The sequence below is a fragment of the Gekko japonicus genome, unplaced genomic scaffold (genome assembly GCF_001447785.1).
Source record: "Gekko japonicus isolate JY-2015 unplaced genomic scaffold, Gekko_japonicus_V1.1 scaffold763, whole genome shotgun sequence".
In the NCBI taxonomy this organism is placed as follows: domain Eukaryota; kingdom Metazoa; phylum Chordata; class Lepidosauria; order Squamata; family Gekkonidae; genus Gekko; species Gekko japonicus.
The window spans coordinates 535956-557632 of record NW_015161426.1 but is presented as its reverse complement, the minus strand read 5'-3'; the positions used below and the strand labels follow the sequence as shown (position 1 = coordinate 557632).

The following is a 21677-nucleotide window of genomic DNA, read 5'->3' as shown; positions in this document are numbered from 1 at the left end:
CATAGTCCAGGAATGGGAATCATTTCTCTATAACATTGGTCAGTCTTGGGTAGATTTCTGTCTCTGGTATGCTGTCTGTAATTTTTTCCATAATGAAATGGTCCCAAACCTTGTTAAACCAGCAAGTGTGTGTTGGAGCTGAGGGAGACTTCCATCTGGAAGCAATACAGTTTTTTGGTGCTATCAGGAGATTAGTAATTAGTTCATGTCTGATCTTAATAATGTCAATATCATGCCATATATCCAGGAATATGAGTTTTGAGACTGTTACTGATGCAATTTCTGCAAAATTCTGTTTAAGTATAACTTATCCGACAGTGCTGTCTGGATGGTTCAGAACTATGGAAAGGAAGCACTGATAAGCAAAGGTGGCATGAAATCTATTTTTAGGCTACTGCCAGTTCACTTCCAAGACTGTAACTTATTGAAATTTACTTGGAACAGTAACCATGTGGAATAGAACCATGTGGAATACTATCACAGAAGTGCAACAGAATACACACTAGAGTCCCCCAACAACCTTGGGATGGCTCAGTGGCAGAGCACCTGCTTTGCCTGCAGGAGATCTCAGGTTCAATCTTTGGCATCCCTGGAAACCATCGAGACCTTCTGTCAGCGAGATCACTTTCTAGGAAGTAACCAGCAACTGGGTAGAGTACAAGAGAGATCAAGCTGGTCAAACTTGTTTTGTTTATAAGTCTAATTGCATAGGATCACTGTAATCTTGAACATTCCTGTACTGAATTTCTGTATTAATTCAGTAAAGTAGCTGTCACCTATCTATCTAAATGGGCATTTATGCCCATTTTAAATCAAGGTAAACATTTGCCAAAAAAATTATAAGTAAATTATGTGAATTGTTATATTTCAGTTCTAATCCCTTTACAGCCTTTGTACCCTTGCCACCCAAAAAATCCAGAAATAGAGAAAGTGACAGTTTGTTTTTCATTATTTCCATTCATATTTTATCTTGGAGGACGACCAATGAACAGTGTTGTGTTCTACTAACTCAAAGTAAAATATATCTATTGCAAATGGAAAGACTCCACTGCCCAAACTTCAGGAAGTGTTCAGCCTTCTATTAGCATTCATACAGTTTGGATATCATCTTATTTGGCATGTTGTCCTAGGTATCACACACAAAAGGTGAAAATACATTGTTTTCAGAGCGATGTTACAGGTGAAGCAACTATGAAAATATAGACAAAATCCAAGGCAGGTAGCCCCACTTGGTACAGTTGATTGACTTTAATAGTTGCTGATTATGCTGCTCATATTGCATGAAATTAAAAAGCTTACAAATGTTATGAGCCATTACCCTTCCATTTAAGGAAGCTTATGACATGTTAGTAACATTTAATGAAATTTTTCAATATGCTATAGGCGGCCTCAATCAGACTGCACTTTGGAATGTTATTTGTGAAATTATTTTCTAGAAAGTTTGTTTACTGTAAGAGTTTCTTCTCTTTTCAAGCCTGGCTATATTTTCAGTGATAAGTTAACCCTCAGAGACAAACTATGTTTTTAATCCTTTTGTACCTGGCAAGGATGCAGTCACTATGGCTGTTGAACATATGGGGAAATAAAATATATTTGTGCATGGGTTCCTTTTACTACTTTATCTGAACACAGTGCTCCTTTATTATGGTTCATTGAGAAAATTTAGTTGAGGTTCTCTCGTTAGTATCTTCTTATAAATAATACATCTGAGAGGTTGGGAAATGAAGTTATATCTGTTTTTACTGATAAGGAACTAAGAGGGAATTCATTTTGGTAGGGATACATAAAATTTTGGGGCCTCACAACCAATGTTCCCTCTAAGCTGGGGAGCCTTGTGCGCAAAAATTCTACTTTGTGAGCTACTTTGTGAGAGCCAGTTTGGTGTAGTGGTTAAGTGCGCGGACTCTAATCTGGGAGAACCGGGTTTGATTCCCCACTCCTCCATTTGCACCTGCTGATGTGACCTTGGGTCAGTCACAAGCTCTGGCACAGCTGTCCTTGAAAAAGAGCAGTTTGTGTCAGAGTTCTCTCAGCCCCACCCACCTCACAGGGTGTCTGTTGTGGGGAGGGGAAGGGAAAGGAGTTTGTAAGCCGCTCTGAGACTCCAAGTGAAGGGCGGGGTATAAATCCAATCTCTTCTTCTTCTACTGGCACTAAAGTTGTGAGCGAGCAATTTGGCTACTGCATAAAATAGTTTGCTCTGGAGGCGTCCTTCCTGAGCTGAGACAAAAAATGTATGAGCTGGAGGCTAAAAAACTGTGAGCTAGCTCACACTAACTCAGAGGGAACACTGCTCACAACAGGCTTCGGCACAGTTTGAAACTTCATAATATCTGAAATTTTGAACATGCACTGTTCTGACAGAAGTTATTTCATGCTTCTATCTACCATTTTAAATCCAGGAATTTGGCATGTGGCTATTGGCTCAAGTACTCAATTAGACAAAAACAGTTCAAATCAAACTTCTCAATCATTTCCCAAAGAAATATCCTTGTAGAGATTCAGCAAGGAATGAGCGGAAATTGCCAGACCTATGGAAATCTTCAAGAGATTACAAGTGAAGGAATATTTTGTGAGAGTAAATGCATGTATGCTTTAAATCCCACCAGATTCTGCCTGAAGATTTCCACCTACTCCATACAAAATGCCAACAATGATTTGACATTAAGTTGTGATGCTTGCGTTTAGCTGACATTTCTTGCAAGTGGAACTGTTGGCACTTTAATAGTCTGTTTTGTTTATTTTTCTGGTTCCCTGTACCATACCTTGCAGTTTACAGATGGCTAGACCACAGAAATGTCTTTGGACAGCGCTGGCTCTTCGGCTTGGAAACGGAGATGAGTACCGCATCCCTAGAGTTGGATCTGGCTGGCTTTCGAGCAAGGGTAACCTTTACCTTTACTAGAGAGGAAGTGAGATCTTGAGATGATACAAATGTTTGGAGCATTTCACCAGTGAAAAGGAACAATCATTTTACTTTTGGGACAGAGTCTACCTAGCACTGTACAGATTCAGTGGGTGGCTGAATATGATTAAGAAACAATGACTTGTTAGTCAACTCCTAATCAATTAATGCCTTTTTCACTTTTGTGTTAGGTTAATAACATTTAAAAACAATATTTAGCAGCATATGTATGTATGTATGTATGTATGTATGTATGTATGTATGTATGAAACAAAAGAGGAAGCAAGGATTGCAAATGGCTTTATGCTTCAATTCAGATTTTGCACTTCAGGCTGTGAACGAGATTACCAGATACAATAATTTATACTGCAAACATTGAGCATAATCCAGCCAAAGCTTGGCACTTTGGAAACTGAGGTAAATGGAAAAGTTAGCCACAGGCATATGGGACTTAATATCTTTTGCTAGATCATTTACACAGACTAAAGATCAAAGAACTGTGAACAAATCCTGCCTGGATACAAAATTACACAACAATAACAACACCCATATTTTATTTCAAGATTGTTCTTCAAGAATATGTTTTCTTTTAAGGGGAAGACGTGCAATGGACCTACTTTTCATTTTGCTTAAAAACGGAATCCATCACATCAGTGTTATGTACAGGTCTGCATCATATTTAGCATTTTCTGCTTTCTTTGATCACCAGTGGAAGAAAAAAGTCCTCTTCCCAGATTTATTTCTTATATCTGAATCTGATGAAAAGTTTAGTGCCCAATGTTGCAAGTAGCCAATAATCTATATGGGAGAGGCAGTATGCTCACACAGTAGAAACCCAACAGACTCCCCACATCTCAGCTCATGTCAAATTTAGATCACACTTGTAATATTTCAAGAATTATAAACAGAAAGGCAGAAACAATATCTCACTGGATGCTGGATCTCCACAGAGGAGAGTTTCACCATTAAAACCTTTCCTGGGAAAATTGTATAATGTTGCAAGACAAGTGCTTTTGTTATTAATTTTCAGTGTTAAAAGCTTCCTGTATTACATGCACTGTGCTAATTGTAGCCTAAAGAAGACTAATAAAAGCAGGTAGCATTATTGAAATAGAAAATGTAGGGCAGTGTAAATTATGCGACATCTATTAATCTGTAAATTGAGATCAATTTACTGACTAACAAGAAAAAAGAGTGAGAAAGTAACAGTTTATATGCCAATGCAGGTTTATACTTTACACATTAGCAATCTACAAGCCATCCACTTTGTTTTTGGGTGCATTACGCATGAGTCTCCGCTGAAAACAAGGCATATTCTAGCGGCTATTGAAATCAATATGAATGTACTTTCAGAAACATTTCTCATTTTTCTCTTTGTGAATATCACATGAAAATGGTTGCTTATATGTCTCCAGGAAAAAATCACACAGTATTATGAACTGCAATAATTTTAAATTCATATCTCAGGCTTTGTAAAATTGGACAAAATTGGATATGTACATGAATTAAGGAATTATTAATCTAACTCAGAAGTGTCAAACTCATTTGTTACAAGGGCTTGTAAATGTCACTTTGCAGACTGGGCCATGTGTGCGATAAAACATAATGCCAGGTACCGGAGATAAAACTGTATAAAGGACAGCAGCGGGCAAGCTCCGAGTTGCTGTATCCTCACTGCAAGGCCCCATGGGCTTGGTGGGCAGTGGAAAGGAAAACCCATATGGGTGGAGCAGAGATCCAGTGGTGCAACACTGGGCAGATGCTCCCACACGGCGTTGACTGCTGCAGATGAGGTTGTTCCGCCCTGCTGAAGTCACAATTGGAGTGGCTCCGCCCACTCCCCCCCCCAAGCAGCCTCCTGTTCCCTCCCTTGCGGTAGTTGCTCACTGGCCAATTCCAGCCCCCGGGCCTTATGTTTGACACTCCTGCTCTAACTGATCTAATTTTGTACTGATTTTGTGTTGGAATGGAATAAATGGAATAAATATTGTTTATTGTTTCATCTACAGAGTTATACCCTTCTTAGCCTATGGACATTAATGGACTTAAAAGACATAACTCTATTTAGGACTGCAGTGTTAGACAGCCAGAAGGCAGTCATTAGTAGTTCTATGATTACTACAGAGTGACACTTGTCCTTATTGAGGTGGGTGATAACTGAACATTTCTCCATACCGAAACCAAATATCTGCACATATAAAACTAGATGTCTGAGAAAGAAAAGATAGTGGTAAGAGAGGAGAAACATTTAATCATATGAGCCACCAATGGCAATCTGAAGTGATACAGCTAGGGTGGCCAGGTCCACCCAGGTCAATCTGGTGTGGGGGGATTTGGGGTGGCATTTCGGGGGTGGGTGGAGATGCCTCCAAGCCCTACCCCTGAGCCACAACCACCCATGACCACCACTCTTCCTCCTTGCTTTAGCTTCAGTTGATCAGTGGGGAGCACATGGCCTGCCAACCAGCTGGAGAGGCCACAGCTCCACTGGCAAAAAGACCCTTTAAAGGGTCTTTTTGGTAGTGGGGGGGCATGGCATGCACAGGGCTCCTTTCCCAGTGGTGATTTGCCGCTTGGCATTCAGGCCCACGCCACCACCCTGTTCGCTTGTGCTCCCCGCCAAATCTTTTAGCAGGGAGGGAGAGGGGTGGCTGCAGGTGGCTGCGGCTTGGGGGTGGGGCTTCCCCCGATGGCCACCTGGCTAGGGGTGGGTTTGAGCCCCCAGGAGTGGGGAAGCCTCTGCCTGGACCTGGGAGCTGGCAACCCTAGATACAGCCCAGAAACAGCTTTACAATCTCAATAAGAACTAGCTGCTTAGAAACTTTTTAAAAATAAGAGAATTACTAATGCAATCAATTAAACCTTTAATTTAGCCAGCTTTACATTTTTCAGGATTAGGGCAGCTGAACTCCATGTGGGGCCTGGAGTTCTCTATGAATTACAACTGATCTCCAGACTACAGAGATCACCTCCTCTATAGAAAACGGCAGATTTGGAGGTTGAGATCTATGGCTTCACATTACTGCTTAGCTCCCCTTGCCAAACTCCACCTCTCTGAGACTCCACACCCAAATCTTCAGGAATTTCCCAACCCAGAGTTGAAAACTATATTAAGGACCTGTAGTTCTATTTTATAAGAAGCTGTAATCATTATTTGTTGCTGCATACATCTGGTACTATTGTGATTCATGTGCGGCAGTATCTCAATATATGACACATATGGCATCTTCTTTGTTGACAGACCCTGCATGACATGAACTCAAGCTAATGAGTGCTGTCAGTTGGGATGAGACTACTAATAACATCAGTTAACTGGTTTCAGTCTATCCTTAGTAATCACATATTTGATTGAGTTGTTAAGTACATAACTGAAGTGATGATTTGTGATTGACATGGATTCGCACAAATAATTTTTCTTTTTCCAACTAAGTGGCCAAGTTGACATGTAGCTAATGCCTGGTCCTAACTGCTCAAGTGTAAGCACAACTGTTTCTTCCTGATTTTTTGTTATACTACCAGACACTGAAAATAACCTAGATACCTATTTCCTCCTAGGAAAAGCCTAGCTCTACCTACTCTAGTGATAATTTAGTCATATTAAAAAGTACCCATCACAGAGTTTCAACAGATGGCAGAGTTTAGAGTTATAGGAGTGGATTTATTACAAAGTGACTCCTGAGGTTCCAGAATAGAGACTCTCTGAAGAACCATGGGGATATCCCAGCAAGTAAGAATCAACCACCTATATCCTGGTTTATTTCTATTAGCATAAAGACAAAACAAAAACACCCCAGCCCACATTTGCTTAACAAACTCTCTGCTGCTTCTTGTTGGCAGATTTAAAAGTGGCACATTTCAAAACAAAATAAATAAATACTCTTAACAGCTATTTTCAAAAGAGGCATGTCATCAAACGTCTCTCTGTTTTAAAATTATGGCCAAACTGTTGCAGTGCAGATTGAAAACTTTAGAATTCCTACTACCAGTTTCCAACTCATAAAATTAACAATTGTGCTTTTATATATGATTTTCAGTCAAAGTTTGTTGGTGCAGTTTATAAAAGTAAGCAGATGGTTCATGCAATAGTCCACAATAAATTACAACAGTTAGAAAGACAGTTATGTAGCGAGAACAGCAAAGAATCTGAGCTACAGATGGGCTTATAGATGACCCTTCCAGTTTTTAATAATCTCCATAATTTATGTGCAGGCAAGAAATGCAAAGATGCCTAATGTGCCTTCTTGACGAAGCACAAATCACTTCTATTTACTCAGCCAATGCTTCATGGTCCAGTTAACTTCTTAATTAAAGGCAGCAAGATGCTCATGTTCCATGCAAGTGGCATGGAAGATAATGTTTAGTGTGCAATATGTTCAGCTGGGGGTTTAGGATGCTCTGCTTGCTTCTAGGAAATCTGATGCATCTATAATTTTTTCTTTAAAACAAGCGCAAAAATGCACTATCACCGTGAAGTGAGAAAAGCACACCTACTTCCCAGTGGACATGAAGCCATTAAACTTATTTTAACAGTCCATTACCTGGTCAAGTATGACCAACCATGTTCAAAGGATTTCTGACAACAGTGTCTTATTTGCGAGTTATACAGCTAAACAATGCTTGATTTCAGAATACAAAAAAAAAATGCTGTTGCAATCCTACTAGATAGATTTAATGACCAGTTAACACACTTTCAGCCATGCATCCCTAGATAGATGAGGCACTGCGCTTATGAATGAATGCTCCAAGCACAATCCCCAGCATGATGCAACAGCCAACGTTGCATGCACATATCCTTTCTTTTTTAAAAAAAAAAACCTAAGGGTTGGATCCAGTTCGACATTCTTTCTCCTTTCTACTCAAACAGATGATTACCGGGTTTTGGGGTTTTTTTGCTTTTTAAAAAACCAGCAGTATAACTCCTCTATATAGCTAGAAAAAAAATTAATAAGAGTATACAAAAAGAGCAGTGAGGCTGATTTGAGGAATTCCATCCTCTTTGTGTAGGCTTCTTCCTATAAAGAAAGCCTTTCTCCATTATGTTTCAAGAACTGAAAAATCAAGAAGGGAAAGGGGTCCTATACCTGATTATAGCCATGAAGGCACATGAAACTTACATAACGTAGGTGTGATGCATAAAGAGTTGTGCACCTGCATTTGCAGGCCTGCAATTGGAGGAAGAGGAGGGGGAGCTCTGTTTCACACTCAGATTTGCTGTGCAAACCTACTCACTGAAGTCAATGAGACTTAGGCTGCGATCAAATACACTCAATAATCCACTTTCAAACTGGATTTTGCCAGTTCACACTATAAAGTACTGAGACTGAGGCATAGTGTAGTGATTTCAGCTAATAGGAAAAGAGAAAACTGGAGATACAGAAGCCAGCCAGATGCCCACTTTAAATACAAGTACAAACCACACCCCAATACACACCCACACCCATGATAGGATTATTTACAGTGTTACTGCAACCATAGGTTCCCTTGAGGATCCGGACGAGCCAACAGGCTGGTTCTAGGATCCTCTCCTTCTATTGTCTCAGGATGTGAAGCTAGGTTAGTTCACATGGCCATATGTAAGGGCAACTGCATGCACGGTCACCATTAGAACACAATACTCCTCCCCCCATGGTTCAGATCTCGCCTAGCAAACATAGTCGTTTAGGTATGTGGGTCTCCATCATTCCCACATTGAGCCAGCTGCCCCAGAGCAGGCACCTCTTGTGCGATGACAGTTCATCCCTCCAGGATGAGAATGCTGTAAACTCTGGTCCCACCCCCTCCCCACCCAGTCCAAGACCTGGGAGAGGATGCGATCCTGGCTGGTGTGCCTCGCAACCTTGGGGACCTGGACCAGGCAGTCGGGCAGGTCCTCCAGCAGGGCGACATGGTGTGCAGGGGCCAGATAGGGGTCACAAGACGGCAGGGGGAGACGGCTCAGCACGTCTGCATGGCCCATCACTTTTCCAGGGCGATGAACAAGTGTATACTGGTATCCGGCTAGAAAGATGGACCAGCAGAGTACCCGGGGAGACAGCATTTGTGGGGTCTGGTGGTCCGGGGTCAGGAGGCCCAGCAGTGGCTTGTGGTCCAAGACCACGGTGAAGGGCCGGCCGTACAGGCAGTCATGGAATTTTTTTACACCAGCCATGATTGCCAAGGCCTCTGTCAATTTATGCGTAGTTGTGCTCGGCCACACAGAGGGTGCGGGAATAGTATGCAATTGGAACTTCGCAGACATTGGCCAATTTGTGCCCCAGGACCACCCCCACCCCATATGGGGAGGCATCGCAAGCCAGAATCAATGGAAAGGTCTTGTCGAAATGGGCGAGGACCGCATTGGAGGACAACAGTTCCTTCACTGCCTGGAAGGCAGCAGCGTGTTTGGGACCCCAGGACCACGGAGTGTTCTTGTCCAGGAACTGGTGGAGAGGTTCTGCAACTGCAGCCTTGTGGGGCAGGAAAGAGTGATAGAAATGTAAAAGCCCCAGGAAGGCCTGCAGTTCGGCTTTGGAGGAGGGAGCAGGAGCATCCATGATGGTGCGGATCTTGTCTGGTGTGGGGTGGATGCCCTGTGCGTCGACCGCATACCCCAGAAATTCCACCCGCGGCACCCCCAGGAGACACTTCTTTCATTTCACCATTAGCCCTGCATCACTGAAACACTTGAGCACTGTCTGGAGCCATACAGCGAAGGTTGCGGAGTCGGGCACAGAGATCAAAACATCGTCAAAAATGGTTGGATTCTGGGGATACCTTTGAGGAGACAGTACATCAGGGGAACTGATCTTTGTAGTCTGAAAGTATAACTGTTTCAACTCTTTGTTTTATAGTTAAAGCAGAAATTGTGTTTGCCACAAGTACACTTGACTTACTCATATGCTTTTATTCTGTAAATATTCAGATTTAAGAATGAGCAACAGATCCTTATTAAAGGAGTGAATTGAACATACCTGAAATTAAATGATTTGTTATGAACCCATATTGCTCTCTTCCTCAATCAGAATACAACCTTTGAAGAGGACCAGGGTCTCTTTTTGTATGTGTCTTATCTGAATAGGCACCACATGTGTGATTGATCCATCCACACAGAAACAGACACAGATATTAGTGTATTAATACAATTTGTACAGCCAAGGCCAATATTTGCAAGGCTTCCCTGAAATAAGAAAGATTGCAAGTGGAATACTTATGCATAAGAGGGATTTGGTCTTGTGAATATTATTATGCACACAACACTGAACTGATAGTGTAACTTTATTATACTAGATGAAAAGATAATGAAACTTAATTCTATCTTTTACTGTGCTTTATCTACTATAAATATGACTAGCATTTGCAATTTTACCATACGAGAAAATATCATCAAAACTAGCAGAATGTATACAACGATGCAGTTTGCTTAATTTGTCAGTGCCTGAGAGTATCTTACATATTAGCACATTCCTGTCCTTTCTTAATGATTTCAGATTACTGCAGTTTCTTAATTCAAAAGCATTTCAGAGCTGATCTCAGTCATCAAAACATGAGAAAGTGAGAAAGGTCAAATAAGATATAATAAAAATGGCGGCTAGTATGTTTCAATGCAAATTGCCAGAGTCGGGAAAAGGCAATTAAAAACAATGCAAATATTCCCCATTTTGCTGAGATATTATCAAAAATAGTTACAAGCAGAGGTCATTTCGGGGGGGAACGCGGGGGAACACAGTTCCCCCGGGTGAGGTGCAGGGGGCGGGGCACATGATGAAGCTCCGCCCCCTGCTTCCGGCTGCCCCGCTTCCAGCCCTCATTCAGCCAGGAGGAGGCAGGAGAAGAGGGAGGGTAAGTTGCTTCCTCCCCACCTCTCCCCACCCCTGCCTGCCTGGGGCCAGGGAGGGCCTTGGCGGGGCTTCCTCGCACTCCCGCTGGCCTTGCAGGTCCACCGCTGGGCCCCTGATGTCAAGAGGTGTGGCATATGCTAATGAGTTATGCTAATGAGTTCCCCTAGCTCTTTTTCTACGAAATGACCCCTGGTTACAAGGACTGGGATCCAAAGGGCCATGCAGGGCAGGAAGGAATTCTCCCTCTTCTATGCTGGCACTTCAAAGGTTATTGGGGGGGGGGAGTACACTGACATCACACCATTACAAGAAGTAATTTCCACCAAAAAACTGAAAGAAGTGACATGATGTTGGGTTTAACCATAGGGTTTGGGGCCTATCCTAAAGTACTGCCCCAGGCATCATAATGTTACTCCTGGTTTTTCCACAGAAGTGACATCACAAGCAAGCTTTTCTGTCCATCTGTCCCCCCCCCTCCTAATGAAGCTGGTGGCTTCGAATGTGGACTGTGGATTTCTGTCCCACCCCACTGAAGCCCTTCATCCATCATTTGAGGGCCTGAAGGCCTGCTGGATCAACATGTGATGTGATATGCAGGGGGGAGATAGTCAAACCCCCTGTGAGATGAGGAAGTATTCATGCACATGGCTCTTGATTCCAGAAAACAGCTTAAATTTCTAGTTTGACTGTGTTTACATACATTCATGGATCTTTTTCTTCTGGAAATCTGTTGTATAACTCTAAGTCACTGTATAGATTCTGCCCCCCAGGCCATTCCAGGGATGAGGGGAAAACTCTACACTGGCTCAATACATTACACAATAACCCAGAGAGGTAGGCTCTCAGGATTTCAGAACAATAGCCACCAGACAGAACACACTAGCACCTCCTCAGAGATGTACACTTAATCTCAATGGTAGCGTGTAGCCAGTTAGGCTGCACGATTTAGGCTTGGGATTCAGTTGCACATCAAAACAGACAGTATTTATAAACAAGAATAAGGTTTATTCAGCGCAGAGCTTTGCAGTTAGACTAATAAGGATTTCAAAATAACAAAGGTTAGGCAATGTTTTGCCTTTACTACACATTAGAGATGCATATTTACCAAGTCAGGAACAGTTATCAGTCCAGAATAGTCCATTGGCAATAATCCAGTAGCCCCAAGGGATTTGGAGCAAGAAGTCCATCTTTGCCAATCATGAGCTTGGCTCACCAAGCAATCCTTTGTCCTCCAACAGAGCACATGGCAGGACAGCATGTAGGTGAACAGAACACCAGAGTAACAGAGAGCATAGCAGGAGAAAGAGAGAGAGCTCTCTCCATAGGGTTTGAATAGATATATAGGTACATTCCAGTCACAATCAGCTGTGGCCATTCAGCCAATTGCGAGTGGGCATAGGGGTGTCTAATTTGTTGGTTGTCTTGGTTACAACTTCTGAATGATCAGCACTCTGAAGACCACACCTGCAGTCATGTGGTCCCCAAATTCCAACCACTCCATAGCGTACGTGTGTCTTTGCCTGTTTGCTAGGGCCATCTGTTCTCTGCCATCATGGAAGTGTGAAGAATGTAGGGTTATAGGGCAGGGCTATTGAGGCCATGTGGCTTCAATAGGAAATGCAACACAGCAGGGTATCAGCAAAACATTCCAGGCGAAGGCAGGGGTCAGGGGAAGGCAGGGGTTTATAGAAATCAATATTTCTATACAGTCACTTTAATGGTGCACAACTAGCACTTACCCATACAATGCATGGCGTTTTCAAAGCCACCCCCCCTTTTATTTAAAAGGAAGCACACATAGCATTTCACAGTCTAAAACATTCATTATTTTTATTACAGTTTAGAAAAACAAGTTTCATTTACTTTTGTAATGTCAATTAATATGTTATTTAGCCACTTTAGCAAACTGTTTATAAAACTACCAAAATGTATTTTCTCTTCAGTTGGATTCATCACAGTGAATGAAATTTTACGAGTCAAAGGTTTTCCCTTATTCCCTTATGAAAAATATATATATATGAAGATTTCCTCATTAAGTCTCTTTCAAAAAAATGTTTGCTGCTGCTGAGATCAATCTGCAACCAATTTGCAAAGGTTATAACCTCAAGTAATGAAATGGGATATTGTATTGAATGTTGCATTGACTATTCCACAAAACCCAATTTTTATAAGACAAATGCAAATTTAATGTATTGTTAAAGTTGTTTAATTAGGTATCTAATATCATATCAAAGTGGGAGGTTAATATATGATCAAATTAATACTTCTGACAGGAAACAGGAACTGTGATCCATCCTGTAAAGTATTAATGGCAAACTAAAGAATGCATAGCCTATTTATTTAAAGCTACTTAGGTTAAATGAGAATGTCAAAAATGTTCATAGCCAAAAAAACCCCTGCTGCCATTAAATGTAGTTGCAATAATTTTAAGCACTCTATACTTAACTATTTTTTGCCACTTGCATCAATCAATTCTTTAAGAAGTTAATGAAATTTGTGAATTCAAGTTTTCTTCCTTTGAAATACATATCTTGGGTATGAATAATCATTTGTGCCATTACTTTACATTCATTCTAAAGGAAAGCCTAACCTTTTATTCTGAAATGGCACATAATCATTCCAACTGTATGCTATGGCAGCAAAACAGAAGGTTCACCTGCTAGATGTGGCATACACCCTGTAGGGATAAACAATTACTAGGCACAAAATTAGGCTGAGAATTAATTAATTAATTATCTTATGGCAGTGGATGTAGTCTAGACAGCAGATCCAAATATTGTCTGGCAGCCTGAAAATTTAGCTCTTCTTTATGGAGAGCTATTTTGTTTTGGTGGGGGGCTGAGAGAACTGTGACTGACCCAAGGTCACCCAGCTTGCTTTAAGTGGAGGAGTGGGTAATCGAACCTGGTTCTCCAGATTAGAATCTACCACTCTTAACCACTACACCAATGGCTCTCAGTAGGTTGAGAGAAGATGGGGAGAACAGAACAAAATGAAAAATCATCGTTATACCTTAACTATGTAGACATTTAAATCTCCAGAGTTTATTTGTTTATTGCATTTCTATCACTCTCTTCTTCCATCATGGAATTTAAGGTAGTATATACAAAGTTCCCAGGAGCTCTCCCATTCAGGCACCAATTAGATCCACACCTGATTACCTTCAGTAAGGTTGCTGTATCAGGTACCTTCCAAACGCATTGTGGAGTGCTTACAACAGGATCATAACTGACATAACTAATAACTGGAAGGATCTCTCCTACAAGCCTAGGACTGAATGCAGCTGAGGCTCAGTGCATATATAATTCAGACACAGGACTGCTTAAATACAAGATCTTTCCTACTACAAGTTTTTGCACGGCAGGTTGCTGTGTGAATTTTGATAGAGAACGGACGGTTTCTTTCACTTACCGTGAATCTTCCTTTCTCGGTGGTTCTGAAGTGCGACATTCCTCATGTCTGGGATAAGCTCTTCCGCAGGGTCGGCTCCAACTTTGATCCAGGCAGGGGAGGGGCTTATCCCCTTGCAGGCGATCTAGTCATCTTCAAGCCAGTTAGGTCAAACCCCTGCTGGAAAGGCACTAGAAAGAAGAAAATTTCTCCCAAAACACAGAGAGACTAACTAAAGTAACAAACTGGGCACAGAGTAGGGAACCAACTTTTAACTAAGACAAGGTTCCCCTCTGTACCGTCTTTTGCTTCCCCACAACTCTGTAATGAAGGGGAGGTGCACCCCATAAAGAAACGGTGCGCAGGAATGTCCCACTTCACAACCACCGAGAAAGGAAGATTCACGGTAAGTGAAAGAAACCTTCTGTTCTCTAGTGGTTCTTCGTGGGACATTCCTCACGTTTGGGATGTACAAAAGCTATGAGCTTCAGGGCGGGAAATCACATCCCCATTTAGAGTGTGTTGAAGCACCCTGTGTCCGAAGGCTGCCTCAACTGATGCTAATTTGTCCACTCTGTAATGTTTGGTAAAGAAGTGAACGGACTTCCACGTGGCTGCCCTACATATAGTTTCTAAGGAGGGAAACGACCGGTATGCTGCAGACGTGGCTGCTCCCCTAAGGGAGTTCGCCACAATTCCCTCTGGAGGTTCTAACCCTTTAGCCTTGTGGGCCAGGATTATACAACCCTTAATTCACCTGCTCAACGTAGAGGTGGAAACCTGTACCCCCATAGAAGATTTCTGGAAGGACACAAAGAGCACTTCTGATTTTCTTCATTATTTGGTCCTTTCAATATAAAACCTGAGGGCCCTCCTGACATTTAGACAATGTCACTCCCGCTGTTTATCATGTTGTGGATTGGCACAGACAGAGGGCAGAATAATTTCCTCTGCCCTATGAAAAACTGAATTGATCTTTGGAATGAAGGCCGGATCCATGCAAAGGACCACCTTGTTCCGATGGAAGACGCACAGCTCCCTGTTAACTGATAAGGCTCTCAATTCGGAAATCCTGTGAGCAGAGGTAATTCCTACGAGGAAGAGGGTTTTGAACGTTAACTCCTTGAGAGGACAGGAGGCCATGGGCTCAAATGGGTGTTTACAAAGAGCTTGCAAAACTGTGTTAAGGTTCCATGTAGGGAACCTGTGTACTGCCCCCTTTAAGAACCTCTTAATGTGAGGATGCCTGAGAAGGGACCGCCCGTGTCTCGCCCCCTGGACAGTGGAGATGGCCGACACCTGTCTCCTAAGGGTACTTGTGCTGAGACCCTTATTTAGCCCATCCTGAATGAAAACCAAGATGGACTTAACAGAAGCCTGGAGGGAATCTATCTTCTGGTGCATGTTCCAGGAGTGGAAGACCGACCAGGTATGGTCATAAGATTTATTGGTGGACGTCTTCCTAGATGCCAGCATGGTGTCTACAACCTTAACCTGATAACCTGCCCCCAATAGCATTTCCTGCTCAATCTCCACACTGCTAGATTGAGCAACTCCGGCCTCGGATGTTTTGTCAGCCCTTGAGTTAATAAGTCCTCCCATGGGGAGAGGTGCCAGGGCTTCATGATGGCTAGTCTTTGAAGGTCCTGGAACCAAGATCGGTGCGGCCAGAAAGGTGCTATGAGCACTACCTCTGCCTTTTGCTGGCGAATCTTTTGCAGCACCCTATGGATGATTGGCAGTGGCGGAAAGGCATAAAGAAGGCCCTGTGGCCATGTGAAGTTCAGTGCGTCGGTTCCCTTTGCTAGGGTGTTTCTTTCTCTTGAGAAAAATTCCAGAACTTGATGGTTCAACTCTCTCGCAAATAGGTCCATGCATATGTTCCCATACTTGTGATGTATGAGTTTGAATACTTCCACATTTAGTTTCCACTCCGACTGATCCAGCCTTTTCTGGCTTAACCAGTCCACCAGCTCGTTGTTTCTTCTCGCCACTTGGTTGGCTTCCAACGACAGTAGGTGACTCTCTGCCCAAGAAATCAGCCTGGCAGCCTCCACATGTAGATTTTGAATCTTGGTGCCCCCTTGCTGATTCATGTAGGCCTCCGTCATGTTGTTGGTCTGGACCAAGACATGGTGACCCGACAGTTGATCTGCAAGATTCAGGAGACCAAGACGAATTGCCCTCAATTCTAGAAAATTGATGCTCTCCTGTGTCTCCTGTACAGACCATTCTCCTTGAACCATCCTCTTTCCTGAGTGGCCCCCCCAGCCCAACAGGCTCACATCCATTTTCATGATGGTCCTCGGTGGGTCTTGGAGAGGCACCTTGAGTTTGAACCTTGAGGGTCTCGGAGAGGGACCTTGAGTTTGAACCTTGAGGGTTCTAGCCACCACTTCAGCTGCTGGCGTACTGACACCAGCAATTGAAGCATCTTGAACCTTTTGTTCGCTATCACCCCCTGATGGGGAAGGAGGAACCTTTGCAGGGTTCTGGCATGGAAACGTGCCCACTGGACAATCTCCTGAAGGGAGACCAGCATTCCCAATAACTTGACCAAGGTCATAAGCTCTGTCTTGTCGTTTCTCAACACCTCCTCCATCACGGCTCGTATTTTCTGGTCTCATTCCTGCGACAGGAAGGCTCGATCCTGTGTTGTATCTATCTCCATTCCTAGGTGAAGTAGTTGCTGAGAAGGCTGGAGATGACTGTTTTCCAAATTCACTACGAAACCGTGGTCGTTTAGGATCCAGACTGTTAGGCGTGAAGTCTCCATACACTCTATGGTCGACGGGGCTTTGATCAGGATATTGTCCAGGTATGCAAAAAGCTCCACCCCCTTCAGTCTGAGATGAGCTACCAGAGTCACCAGTACCTTTGTAAATACCCTCAGAGCAGACTTGAGGCCGAACTGGAGAGCTCTGTACTAAAAGTGTAGATTGGCATAACTGAAGCGCAGAAAACTCCGGTGTGTGTTGTGAATTGGGACATGAAGGTATGCTTCTGACAGGTCTAACGACATCAGAAAATCCCCTGCCTGAATAGATGTCAGGATGGACTTGAGAGTTTCCATCCTGAATGTCCTGTGACGAATGAATTTGTTCAACCATTTTAGATCTAAAATGGCTCTCGTGGACCTGTTTTTCTTTGGCACCATGAAGAAAATGGAGTAGGCGCCCTGTCCCTGCTGGAATGAAGGCACCTTCTCTATTGCCCCTGTGTCTAAGAGATGGAGGTTCCAGTGGCGAAGCCAATTGTTCCTCCATGCCGTTACACTGCATGCCAAGGCCCTGGCAGACAGTCGAAACACATCCAGGGTAGCATCTACGGTGAAGGCAATCGCCAGGGAGATTTTCTTTAACTCGTCCTTAAATTCCTTAGGAACCCCGCTGCCAGCCGATGCTATGCTTTCAGCCCAGTCGTACGCTGCTCTTGCGAACAGGGAGCCTGCCATAGATGCCTTGATGGCCGAAGAAGCGGCTTTAAAATTCTTATGGAGTGCCTGTTCCCCACACGGTCTCTATCCGTATACGGTCTATCCGTATGGTCTTTAGGCATCCCATCTGCATCCACCAGCAGCACTGAATTTTAATACAAACTGGTAACAGGATCATCCACGACTGGTAATTTAAGCTTCTTCGTGGCCTCTGGCATCAGGGAATAGAACTTGGAGAAAAGGTGATTGTTAGCCTTGGGTTTTGCCCGTTGCCCCTACTCCACTTTCATTATGTTATAAAAGGAGGCTGGAAGCGGCAACCCTGGCTGTGTAACTGCTAGCTTTGGCATCAGTTTTTTCTCTCCATTCTGAAATTCCGATTCCTGTTCAGCCTCTTCCTTAGGTCCAGACTTGAGATCTAGGGTCCTTAGCACTTTAGGCAAGAGACGTGAGTATAATTCCTGTGGGAACAGTCTGGATTGCACCGCTGGTACAACCTCCTCTTCTTCCGCAGAGAGTTCTCCTTCTTCCTTTTCTGAAGAGGTAGAAGAAGAAACCTCTGGATCAGACTCTACATGATCCAGCAGAGGACTTTGGTCCCTGGATGAAGACCTGTGTCTCTTGGGTTTAGGCCTGGCAGGCGACAGAGAGGTGCTTGCTGTTCTATCTCTGGGTCTTTTGAGCGACCTGCCCCTTCCCATAGAAGAATCATCTGGGGTAGAGCTCAGTAGAGTTTCCTTAATCATCTCCTTGAACTCACGCTTCATCTCTCATTGGAACCAGTTAAGCATGTCATCATTAATGGATTCCCTGGATTCTGCTGCTTGGTTATCCATGGGAACTTGTGGTTCCTGTGAATTAGTAGGCCTGAATGGAGTAGCTTCCCCAGAGGCACTGCCACCATCTTGCACACAGCCTGGTACTGTCTTCTCAGCCATTAGACTGGACCTGTGGGGGGGGGGTTAGGGGGAATGAGGCTAGCTTTAGGTGCTATACCCAAGACTCCCTCCCCCTTATATATATAAAATTGTCCTGAGACATCCATCTGAGGGTTGGGCAAACCCCCCTCCCATTCTCCAATAGGGTCTGGTCTGTTCCGCCCTGCTCCTCAGAGCTTAGAGGAAGAAGACAATAGGCCTTAGTGCTGGCCTAGATGGAGACAAACATGGTGGACACCATGTTTTCCTGCCTAAAAGGCTTCCCGCCTGCAAAAGTAAAAGTGAAACTCATCACTGGGCAAGTAAAACCTTCCCCCCCTTCACTTTTCCTCTTGAGAAAGCAAGTTAGGAAGGGCTATAGCTAGATCTCCCCCTCCCCCTGGAGTCTCCTGGGGCTAGCGGAGATCCATGGCTCGTTAAACCTATCTCAGCCTCAAGCACGCCCGGGGTGGAGAAAACACAATCCCCCCCTTTAGCGGCTTGATTTACCGCGATGCAGGTGAGGTGTTGGGAGATGGTTGATTGCCAATCCGTGCCTCATCCTGGAAGGTGCTCTGTGATGTGTGGGAAAGGAGGGGGGAAGACCGAGAAAAACGAAGCCTCCATGCCTCTTGTTCTCCACGCTCCCTGGCTCTTGGGAGCAGGCCCTCCGCCCGAGGATGGGTAAGGCCAGCAGGAGTGCATCCCAAGAGGGATTGTTGGAGCTCCTCAGCCACCAGGCGCCGCATTGGAGCCCTCTCAAGAGCCACCGAAATTCGCGCTTCCCACGCCGCGGCTCCGATCGTTCTTCTTTCTTCTTTCATTTCTATTTCTTGCTAGCTGCTTTATGCAGAGCAGCTGGAGCACGTCCTGCTACAAGCAGGGCCAGCAAGAAACTGGATCGCCTGCAAGGGGATAAGCCCCTCCCCCACCTGGATCAAAGTTGGAGCCAACCCTGCGGAAGGAGGAGGGGCTTATCCTAGACGTGAGGAATGTCCCACGAAGAACCACTAAAGAAAGGAAACAACTGAATGGGGGAAGGTGCTCAAAATATTGCAGCATTTCTGCTAGGTGTATGAAATCCAGATCTCAAAAGATGACATAAATAGCAATGGGCCAACTTAACATTCTTAAGAACAAAGAAACATGATCATATTTTGGGTGCAATTTAAAACTGCATTAAGAACTAGACCAGGAATCAAAACTACATTATTCCTCAAATTTAATTATACGATAAACCACTGCTGTGATTTGCTCATTCATTGCAAACCACTGTATGGCTGTTATGTTTCTACAGGAAGGAAGAGTACTTGAAATGCTTTAGAATTAACATTTATGTCCAATGCCCTTGTATTGAACGCATCAGGCACAAGGAAAGAGGCTTTGCAAGGTCCGTGCTTGTTTTATGTCACTGATCATGTGAATATTTATATGTGTGTGTGTGTGTGTGTGTATGGTGTACACAATATAGAACATCAACATTCGCTTTACATAAACTATAATAATTTCACATACAAAGTTAACGATATCACATACATATCAAATGACCAACAAGGCCACATGCATTTCGGCCTCTAGGGCCTTTCTCAGTGGTCAGTAATATATGCTATTTCCAAAAGACACACATTCACAAGTTAATATATAATTCCAGACCAGGTGTTCCTTTCTTAAAGCAGTCTGATATTCAAACCTTATGTTTTTAATCTTTGCCATTGTGTACAACATATAATAAATATATATTTTGATGTTTTATTTGAGGTAGCTTGAAACTTGAAACTTAACATAAAAAAAAACTAAGATCATGGCATCCTGCCCTATCACTCCTTGGAAAATAGAAGGGGAAGTCTTGGAAACAGTGACAGACTTCACGTTCCTGGGATCCAAGATTACCGCAGACAGTGACTGCAGCCATGAAATTAAAAGATGCCTGCTCCTTGGGAGGAAAGTGATGGCTAACCTAGACAGCATGATAAAAAGCAGAGACACTACACTGCCAATAAAAGTCCACATAGTCAAAGCAATGGTATTCCCAGTAGTAATGTATGGCTGCGAGAGCTGGACCATAAGGAAGGCCAAGCGTCGAAGAATGGATGCTTTTGAATTATGGTGCTGGAGAAGACTCTTGAGAGTCCCTTGGACTGCAAGGAGATCAAATCAGTCAATCCTAAAAGAAATCAAACCTGTTCCCTGGAAGGACATATACAGAAGCTGAAACTCAAATAATTTGGCCACCAAATGAGAAGGGAGCACTCACTGGGGAAGACCCTGAAGTTGGGAAAGATTGAAGGTAACAGAAGAAGGGGATGCCAAAGGATGAGATGGTTAGACAGTGTTACCGATGCAACAAACATTAAATTGAGCAAACTCCAGAGGATGGCAAAAGACAGGAGGGCCTGGCGTGATGTGGTCCGTGGGGTCATGAAGAGTTGGACAACAACAAAAAGCTTGACTCTTGCAGCATTATTGGTAATTTTGGGTTGAGTTTGTTTCCCCCCATTTTTGTCACTGATCATGTGAATACAGTTGTGCTCAATGCCTCATTGTTAAGTCAAACCTAGCAATGCCTATGTGGAACCTATGAGTGCTTTCCCTGAAATCCACAAAGAAATCCACAACTGGTTTCACCTCTTGAACTAGAAGGGCGATTCCCTCCCCTAGAAATTACAAGGAAGTGTGATTTCCCCCATTTTTCTTTACTGAATATTCAACTCATTGTCTATGAAAACTGGTTAGATGCCTTTGTACTCGGTACAGAATATGGTTACATTCTCAGCAATCATCTTTCACCCATGACTAGGCCCTTCCAGTGCGTTGCTGCCAGCTGCTCCGATCTCAACCAAGTGGGTGAGAGCAGAGCAGAAGGATGTACTTCTATCATCTGTGTCTGGTTTCATTCTCTACCATTTTTACCAAGAAGAAGGACAAGGTGGGCTGGCTCAAGTAGCTTAACATTTGCAAACTGCTTACCACATCATATGTGAGGTAAAAATGAACAAAACTGACTAAACTCTTAATAAATTATTGTCTTCAGGACATAAATATATAATTTTATTGTAAATTTGCTCTATCTTCTGGATCCAGGTAATAGCAATGTCCAATAAAACACAATACATGATGCACATCTCTACTAGTTGGACCCCCCCCCCAAAAAAAAGTGCACTCATGTTTATTATGAAGTCACTACTTGTTGCCAACAGGAGAGCTAATCAAAA

General features: G+C 43.4%; 1 protein-coding gene across 2 annotated transcripts in view; it reads right to left on the bottom strand.

Annotated features, from left to right (window-relative positions):
- Positions 1–21677, bottom strand: part of SGCD (sarcoglycan delta) — a 359455-nt gene that overhangs the window by 205502 nt on the left and 132276 nt on the right. The window lies entirely within an intron of this gene.